This window comes from Beta vulgaris, chromosome 9 (genome assembly GCF_026745355.1).
Source record: "Beta vulgaris subsp. vulgaris cultivar EL10 chromosome 9, EL10.2, whole genome shotgun sequence".
In the NCBI taxonomy this organism is placed as follows: Eukaryota; Viridiplantae; Streptophyta; class Magnoliopsida; order Caryophyllales; family Amaranthaceae; genus Beta; species Beta vulgaris.
In genome coordinates, this window is record NC_079210.1 from 12,365,185 (window position 1) to 12,375,307 (window position 10,123).

At 35.5% G+C, this 10,123-nt stretch overlaps 1 long non-coding RNA gene across 1 annotated transcript; it reads left to right on the forward strand.

Annotated features, from left to right (window-relative positions):
- Positions 1 to 4,694: 4,694 nt before the first annotated feature.
- On the forward strand, positions 4,695 to 6,004 carry LOC125493315 (uncharacterized). Its single transcript, XR_007269838.2, has 2 exons — positions 4,695 to 4,989; positions 5,207 to 6,004. It is a non-coding gene; the product is annotated as an uncharacterized LOC125493315 (long non-coding RNA).
- The last annotated feature ends 4,119 nt before the right edge of the window (positions 6,005 to 10,123 follow it).

The window sequence follows — 10,123 nt, forward strand, 5'->3', positions numbered from 1 at the left end:
ATTGTAGGGAATAGTTTATAGCTTTCCCAAATCAGTTTACATCATACAGACATACAAGCTGAGTATTATTATTATTGTTGTATTATTCTTGTTTAAAATTCCAAAAAAAAATAATTGTATATAAAAAGTTAAAAATGAAAATGTTAAGCAGTAAACAATTATTAATTTTATTGATTGACATATTTCATCCGTCCCAAAATATAGTCTTTATTTCTATTTTGGGAGTCAAATTTTACAAACTTTGACCAAATATTCTCATTAATGTTTAGAAAAAAAATACTCATGTGAGGTTTTGTTAAATTCATTTCAATCTGCATATTCATAATATCAATTTTTTATATTTTTACTAAAACAAAATAAAAGATATTATAAATTAAAGGTATGTTTTGAAGACTATAGAAAAAAAATAAAAATTATATTTTGGACAAAAAAAATATGTCATAAAGTCTTACATTAATACTTTGCTATTTTAAAAAAGTATTTAATACTTATATGTAGCTCTAAGAAATTATGAATATATCAAAATTTTGATAACATACCACGTGAAGGTGAAGAATGTCGGTCATTCGGTTGGGTAAAGAGTTCTTGCAAATTGCAAAGGGATAGCATCAACCTGCAAAATGATACTACTCTTTACTGTTGTTGTTTGTCTTCGTGTGGGCAAAGTGTGAAATGTAAATCTTGAGTGCAGGAAGGTGGAGCGGCGGAGGCGTGAATGTCAAACTTAGGCGCGGGATAGCCGATAGCGGGAATAAGTGAAAGGTGTACCGTGCTAGCTAGAAGAAAGGCAATTTGGCAAATCTGCAAAGGCTAAGAGCATTATATTACCAAAAATAAAACAGTTCAACACATACTCCACCACGTGCTAGTCCTTTTGGTGATGATATGGTAATAACCAATTTTCCACATACATAAATTATGATGAGAAGGTATTGTGTCAGACTCGTCTGACACAATGAAAGTGGTCGGATCAGCCTGACCAACAACCAACTGAAAGAATAAAGGAACCAACTGAAAGAATAAAATAACCAATTGAAAGAATAAAGTAACCAAATGAAAGAATAAAATAACCAACTAAAAGAATAAAGTAACCAAATGAAAGGATAAACCAACCAACTGAAAGAATAGACCAACGAACTGAAAGAATAATTCAACTAACTGAAAAGAAAAATTCGACTAAAAGAAAAACTATTAAACTTGAAAGAAATTCATTCAACCGCCATTTTTGTTCAACTTTCTCTCTCATCGATATCAAATTTGATTGATCCTTAATTTCTTCGGCTATGGCGGAAGAGCAGGAGGAGAGAGAAATCACAGTTTTGACGACGGCGATGACGATACCTTCCGGCGACGGCACTGTTTGGGCTGACATTTCTCATCTTCTTTCTTCCGCTTGCAATGGTGTTTTTCTCTCTCCTCTCTCTAAATTCATGGAAGATCTTTGATTTTTTGGTGAATTGATTATTGGATTTGTTAATGTTAAGGATTCTGCATTTACTAATGTTTCCAATTTGCTCTGGTCCGACCAAATGTATTGTGTTAGACGGTCTGACACAATACTTTCACAATTATGATATACTACCTCTCATCTTGAGACAAAACCATTATTAAACGTTAGGTCTGTTGCCTTCTAGGTTGTTTAGCCTTATATTCAGTTCTTTGAGCTGGTATGTTCTGCAAATTAGTAGTATAGTAAGGGTTAGTTTTCGAGCCCATTATTTTTCCTAATAAAAAAAGACGTTATTATCTTAGAGCATCTATATGCGTGTACTAGCTTTAGTTGGTATTACTATTTTTTCCATTCTCCCTCCTTTCTCCTTCTTACACCTTATATCCCACTAACTATCCGCCAACTCATCTATTTTTTTTTCTCACAATGGATTATTACCCTATTGGATGGGCTAGTTTTACTAGGATTTTCTATTTTTCTCTCCTACTTTTGCTATACTCCACCATATACTCTCTATCCTACCCAAATTCTTTTTATTTTATTATGGAATACCATAGAACTACATTGTAAACTAAACCAAATTAAAAATATAAAGACAAAACATATTTATCCTTAAAAGCTAACTTGACCTTTTCATACGTTTCTTTCTCATTCGGATCAAGGAAGGGTTTAGCCATTAATATATTCCAATTTTTAAACTTTAGATCTTCTTCTTTCTTTGATTATCTTAAGCATCACGCTCCTTTTAATACTAAAAGAAGTCTTCTCCAAAAACATTCCTCCACCCAAATTATGAGGATCACGGAGAATTGTATATAGGGGTTTGTCTCTTACTCTTAACTTTCTTGACTCTGTCATGACGTTTTGAGTTCGCACTTGCCCATTTGTCGTATTGTCTAAGAATATTCGATGCAAGATTCAATACAAATCGGCCCCCCGTTGCCTCTTTCCACATTATATGTGCTGCAGTTATGACATCTTCTTCATTGCAGCCGGACCACTTGACCCTTTTCGCCTCCAAATATGCCCTAACCATGCGCTCACATATCCATTGATGGTTTTCCAACGACTAACAACGACACTTTTGAATGTCGTTGGGCGTAAGGTTAAATTGAGCCATCGTGACTCCTCCATACTCTTATATATTGAACCCCAAAAACCATCACCCTTCTGGTCGGTTCCCTTCAACACGTCTCCTCCGCACTTTATACTTTGAGATGAGTACATGATCTTCATCTACCCTCCACATCTTGGTGTTGTGGCTTTGTTTGAAGGAGCGTCTTGATGTGATCGAATTTCTATTACATTGTCTTTATGAGATATACTACTGCTTCCATCTCCTCCTAGAGTTAGTGGAGATTGCTCTTGTTACTGTGAAAAATGTTACAATATTGGAAAACATGGTTGAGCTTCCTCATCATGTTAGGATAAACGATGAGAACTTTTTGGTGTTCGTTGTATAGATCGCTGAGATTTTTGGTTATTCGATTTGATTTGTTAAAAAAATATCATTTGAATAATCCATAATGTCGGCTAAATAGGAGAACATAAATAATTTTAAGTAGGAGAAAATGATTAAAAGTAGGTTGGAAAAAAGTGTAGTAAATCTATCGATAACAATATTTTATATCTGTTGGTGCAATTTATTTTAAAATTATAAACTGATTTTTTTTCATTAACATGACAAATATTTGTGAAGTTAATATTAGTGTTGCAAATCAGCCAAAAATAAAAAGCAGAACCATTAAAGCCATCATTTACATGCGGCAACTTTTAATTCAATGGCCAGTGACCCCCTGACGTGCATCAGGGCCATTAAAAGCAAATCAAAAGAAAGTAGTTGCATTTGGCTGAAACGTGGAACTATATATGGCCGTTGGTGCAAGCTGGTCCGTGGATCCTAGTGGACCGGGCTGAGATTTTACGGTCCAGGACTGTACCGGACCGTGAAATTCACAATTTGGGTGGGCTAGTCCACGGCCTGAAAAATCTTACCCCACATCGGTCTGTTACCTGTTTTCATAGTTCAGGAAGCGGTTCTGGCGGTTCGTGGGTCTAACGGGCTAGCGGGCCGGCATGAGAATTTTTTTTCAAAGTTATATAATAATTTATTATTGTTATACAAAACCTTTAGTATTAATTAAAATATATACAATTCTTTATATTAATGAATAATTTCTTTATTTTTGAATTCGATTGAATTATAATACATGCAATTTGATTAAAATATATACAATTTGATTTAAATATACAAAATTTGGTTGAATAATTACTTGGGTTGGACTAGTCCGGTTCATGGGCTGGGCTGGGCTGGGCTAGGCCGCATTCATGGATCGGGCTGGGCAATATTAGTAGCGGGCATTCAGTAAAAAAATATTGCCCACGATCCACCCACCAATTTCACGATTCGAGTTGGGTTTGATCGAGCTTTTTACGGGCTCGGCCCACACGGCCCAAAAGGCGGGATGGGCTGGATTGGCCCGTACTGTTGGCCATCTCTACGTGGAACTGTTCATGTCCTTCACTCGATCTCCATCTCCTTTATTTATGTGAGATCAGACGATGCGTTTTAACGCCATAACAAAAAAAATATGGGCCACATTTAATTGACGCGCGACGCCACACTACTCATGGAAGGCACACCATCCGCTGTTTAGTTGGTGTGGTAGCCAGGACCAACCATTAGGCTTAGTTGGTTAGGCCACAATGGTAAAACAAGGTAAGACTAAATCTTAATTTGCCTAGACCAAGTAAAACATTGTAGATACTCTTAGTCCAATGTTTCTATCTATTTTAGAAAATCTGATACATTGTTAATGTGTATTACTCTTCATTTATGGTAACCTAAAAATCATGTTTTTTTGGAAACTCGTCTATGAGCAAGACAAATCAAGTTAACTAATCATCGTAATTGACATTATGGCTTCTCGAAGAGTCCTTATTTGTCGAAACTTTATAAATTTAGAATGTCCTTTGATTTTGTTTCTAAGCATATGTAAATGCTAAAACAAGATCAATTTCTTGATTAAAATTCTCAAACTATTGGAGATTTAGAGCATTTGTATTATTTGATACATATTACGTTTGTCTAAGTTGCTTGGTTAAGATATCGTGACTTAAACAACGTAGAGGATCACGATGCACTTTGGTGTTAGAGCGTTCACACATACTAGACAGGAATCAAGTTCTTTAAACAAATTATTTCTTATAAACTAAGATAACCTTTATGTGAAATTAGGTGACTATTATATACTTATCCAAGAATCTTATAAACTAATAGATAATTAGGTTATGTTGAGGCTTCATTTTATTCAACTCATTTTGACTTATCCAATTAACTAATTCTATCTTATCTGAACTTACCTTATCTAATTTGAACTTATTAATCTTATCTGAATATAAAGGAGAAACTTGCTTCTAACCAAGCCTCCACTATTCATTCTTCTCTGAAAAAGGAGGCAAACATGATGTTGAAGCCTATTCTTTACCGTCCGGGCAACTAGCTGCTTTAAATCAGAAGATCGATTCTTTGAATCTAGGTAATGATTCCTACTCTCACATGAGTGTAGATGTGATGGCTAATGCTTGTGGTTACAATGCTCTCAATTGTGATGTTTGTGGGATACTTGAGCATTGATAGGGTAGCAAAGTGTGTATTTTTATCATCTTAAACCCTTAATATGACATTGAGTTTTAGATCTAAGTTATTTTTCTTCCGAGACATGAGTTAATACTATTTTGTTTATTTGTCTGTAGGAAGACGATTCGAGCGACAATTTTGCAAAAAGGGTTAGCCAACCCATTTAAGTTCTCTTTCTTCTTTGGGCTTATTTTGTATTTGTGAGCTCAATGCTCAATGGGTCCACTACAATAAATAAAAAACTAGCAGCCCAAGAAAAGATAAGAAGAAAAGGGAAAGAACAATTGAAGAAAAAAAGACAAGAAGATTAGAAAAAGAAAGAGAAGATTATGGGGAAGAAAGTTTTGGGAAAGCAAATTGAAAAATTGTCTGACATTAGGAAATTATTAGATTAAGAAAGTGTAGGAGATCTTAGGGGGGACTTTTTGGATTTTAATGAAAGGAGGAGGAGATGAGTGGATGCATAGAAGCGAAGAAAAGGAAATATAGGAGTGGGTAGCAGCGAATTGTATTGGAAGAATAGCACCAGTACGCAGCATCAAATTACAGACAACAGAGAAAACAACAAGCAGAGAACAACACCAAATTACAGAATAGCAACAACCATTATAGATTACAGACTACAATAGCAAATTGTCGATATCAGCGAATTCATCTTGTTTCCTTCGGTAATTTGTGGTACTTTTCAAGTTGGGGTTTTACTCTAATTTTCCTTTTTCTCCATACAACTAGTAATTGAACTTGGATTAATAATATAGTTATTAGATTTTTTATTTTTTCAATTATGAATTCTTTCACTCTTATTATTATTATTTTTGTTCTTAGTATGTTAGGCTAAATCTCTTTAGGATAGGGAGATATATTGAGTATTAGATTATTATATTGAGAGAATAGAAAAGCTATGATTTTTCATATTTAGGTCATGATTATATCTTGGTTGGTTTGATACTCTATATTATTGTTTAGGACTAGTTTGATTATACGATAGATTGGTCATCTTTGTGTAATTTGCTAGTTTTATTGCTAGTACTTGACTTGTGATACGTAATTGTCCTTGTTAATTCCGTTTGTAGCAATTGGGTGTTTGATTAGTGACTAGAACTCGTCGTAATACCTAAGATTATGAATCTTTTAAGTTGCGCAATCCGAGCTTGTGAGATTGTGGCTTAAGTTAACTATTTTTACTGCTACTTAATCGAATCTAGGGAGCTTGTTCTAGATTATTAATTAGTTAGACAATATTCTAAGAGCTTATCTGGTTTACTTGCAATTTAGAAAGTTTAGAGTGTCTACGTGTATTCTTGAGTTAACGTCAAAGTATATATGTGGTTTAATTACTTCAATGATCGATTAATATTCCAATACCAATATATATCTCCCGATCCCTATTTTGGTATCTTTGATTATTTCTTTCTTAGTTTAATTATTTAGTAGATATTTTACAGTTAGTAGTTTTAGTTAATTGATATTCTATCAAAAACATGGTTTTTTTTAACTAATACAAAAAATAATACGATAAATCCAATTCTCCGTGGAATCGACCTTAGCTTACCCCACTACATTATTAGGAGGTTTGTGTTAGGTTTATTTTTGGTAGGTACCAGGCATCACTCTCAAGATCTCCTCTCTTCTAATGTAGGGGGGAATTATGAGACAGTTAATGCTTTTCAGTCACAACCCAGGAGTCAGTTTAATCCTTATTCTAAAACTTATAACCTAGGGTTGAGAAATCATCCAAACCTTTCATATAGGAGTAATAATGTATGAAATCTTCAACCTCAACAACCATATGTGCCTCCAAATCAGGTTCAACAATATCAACCTCAACAACAACCTCCTCCTGGCTTCTAGAGAAATCAAGTTCCACAACAACCTATTCCTTCTGCTAGGCATCCATGACAGAGTTGAAAAACATGATGTTTCAGATGCAGAAAGGTTTTAATGCTTTTTAAGTAGATACAAAAGCTGAGCCGGAAAATTTGGAAACACATAACAAGATGTTGGAGACTCAACTAGCTTAGTTGGCCAGTCCTTCTGCTAGTAGGCCAAATGGATCATTACCTTCACAATCATTGTAACCAAGAGATACTGCAAATGCCATCACTCATAGGAATGAAACGTAGGCTACGAGATGCCTAAGGATGATCAAGTTGAGTTAGAAAAGAATGAAGTTGTCACTGAAAATTCCACAGCTCCTAAGGAGGCCAGCAATCAAGAGAAGTAGATAGTAGCTGAAAAATTTCATCTACCACTCCCGTGATCAAGGTTTTATTCCTCAATCACTTATTGAAAACTAAGCTTGATCATCAGCTCGATAAGTTTTAAACTGAACCTATATGATAAATTTTGAAGGAAATTTTGACTAGAAAGAGAGCCTTTAATGAAGCTGAGACTGTCGCGTTCACCGAAGAATGTAGTGCTCTTTTTGCGAAATCATCCCCACCTAAATTGAAAGACTCGGGGAGTTTTTCTTTTCCTTGTAACATTGACACCATTTTTATTGATAAAACTTTATGTGATTTAGGTGCTAGTGTTAGTGTCAGGCCCCTTACTGCTTGCAAAAAGCTTGACATGAGCGATTAAAATGCATCAATATTACTTTTCAAATGGCTGACCGTTTTGTTAAATACCCCTTAGGTATCTTAGAGGACGTCTCTAATGAGAGTTGGTAAATTTTTATTCCTGTGAATTTTGTTGTACTTGACATAGAAGAGGATACTCAAATCCCAATCATTTTAGGGTGACCATTCTTTCATACTACTAGAGCTATTATAGATGTTAAAAATGGCAAATTAACTTTGATTGTGGGAGATGATAAAGTAAATTTTGGTTTGACCAATGCTTTTGAAATTCCCATGCTAGAGGAGGCCTGTTATGTCATTGATGTCATTGATGTGCTGGTTAATGATGGTATGCCTCAATCCTTTATGCGGGATCCTTTGGAGGCTTTGCTTCGTTTTGCATCCTTTACAGGTCTTGTTAGCCCCTTGAGTGCTAAAGTGGATGACTTGGAAGTAACTCTTACAAGTGAAGAGTTTGATACTATTACCAGTCACGAGAAGGAACGGTTGGTACATGATACTCAAGCGATAGAGGTAAAGAAACCTGAACTAAAACTGCTTCCCCCTTAGATGAGATATGCTTTTCTGGATGAATCTGAATATTATCCTGTTATTGTTATTGCTTCACTAAATGATGGTCAAACGTCTTAACTTTTGTCTGTTTTGAGAACACATAAAAGGCCATTGTACATAGTATTGATGATTTGAAAAGTATATGCCCTGACTTTTGTATGCATAAAATTCACCTAGAGAACGATCATCATCCTAGTATACAAGGCCAACGTCGTTTGAACCCCAATATGCAGGAAGTGGTCAAGAAAGAGGTCACAAAATTGTTTGATGATGGAATCATGTACCCCATTTTTGATTCTAAGTGGGTGAGTCCAGTTCAAGTGGTTCCTAAAGAGGGAGGTACTACTGTGGTCAAAAATGAGAAAAATGAATTAATTGCTACAAGAGTAGTAACTGGTTGGCGTATATGCATTGACTATAGGAAATTAAATGTTGCCACCAAAAAAGATCATTTTTTCCTCCCATTCATTGATCAAATGTTGAAAAGGCTAACTTGCCACTCTTACTTTTACTATCTAGATGATTATTCGGGTTTCTTTCGAATACCTATCTATCCAGACGACTAGGATAAGACCACCTTTACATGCCTTTATGGTTTGTTTGTATCGAAGGATGTAATTTGGACTATGCAATGCCCCCACCACCTTCCAACATTGTATGATGGCCATCTTTTTTGAGTTCGTTGAGTCATTATGAAAGTATTTATGGATGCCTTTAGCATGTATGGACTTGATTTTGATGCATGTTTGATGAATTTGGCTAAAGTTTAGAAAGGATGTGAAGATGTCAATCTTAAACTGAACCGAGAGAAGTGCCATTTCATGGTTACTAAAGGAGTGTACTTGGTCATATTATTTCTGAACGAGGCATCCAGGTGGACAAAGCAAAAATTCAAGTGATTGAGCAATTACCTCCTCATGTGAATGTTAAAGGAGTGCAAAGTTTTCTTGGTCATGCGAGGTTTTATCGCCACTTTATCAAGGATTTCTCTAAATTTGCTAAGCCGCTTACTCAGTTGCTCCTCAAGGATTCCCCATTCATATTTATTGATGGGATCTTATCTCTTGCAATAGGATCAAGCAAGCTTTGATCACTGCTCCTATCATTCGATCTCCAAATTGGACTCTTCCGTTTGAGATTATTTGTGATGCTAGTGACTATGTTGTGGGAGCTGTGCTTCGTTAGAGGAGGAACAATGTTCTTCATGCGATATACTATGCTAGCAAGACACTAAATGAAGCTAAAGTTAACTATGCCACCACTGAGAAAGACCTTCTAGCTGTGGTCTATGCACTGGATAAGTTCAGGATATATATACTAGGGTCCAAGATAATTGTTTATACCGACCATTCTGCATTGAAGTACCTCCTAGCCAAAAAGGGAGCAAAGCCTAGACTAATTCAATGAATTTTGCTGCTCTAAGAATTTGACTTAAAAAGAAGAGATAAAAAGGGAGCAGAAAATGTAGTAGCTGATCACTTATCCAGATTGCAATATGAGGATATGGAGGAGGGTCTACCCATTGATGACTCTTTTCCTAATGATAAGCTCATGACAGTCACTTCAACCACCCTGTGGTAAGCAAACTTCGCCAATTTCTGTGTGAGTGGATAGACTCCTCCAAAGCTGAGTTACCAGTAGAGAAAGAAGTTCCTCCATGAGGCTAAAAAGTACTTTTGGGATGGCCATCTACTTTACAAACTTTGTGCTAAGACCATCTATAGGCGTTGTATCCCAGAATGGGAGGTGCATGAAATTCTGAAGCACTCCGACCCCCTTTCATGTGAAGATCATGCTGGCACCTCCAAGACAGTTGCTAAGGTATTTCAGTCTGGTTTTTTTTACTAACCTACTTTATTTCATGATGCTAGTATCTTTGTTAATTCTTGTGATGCATGC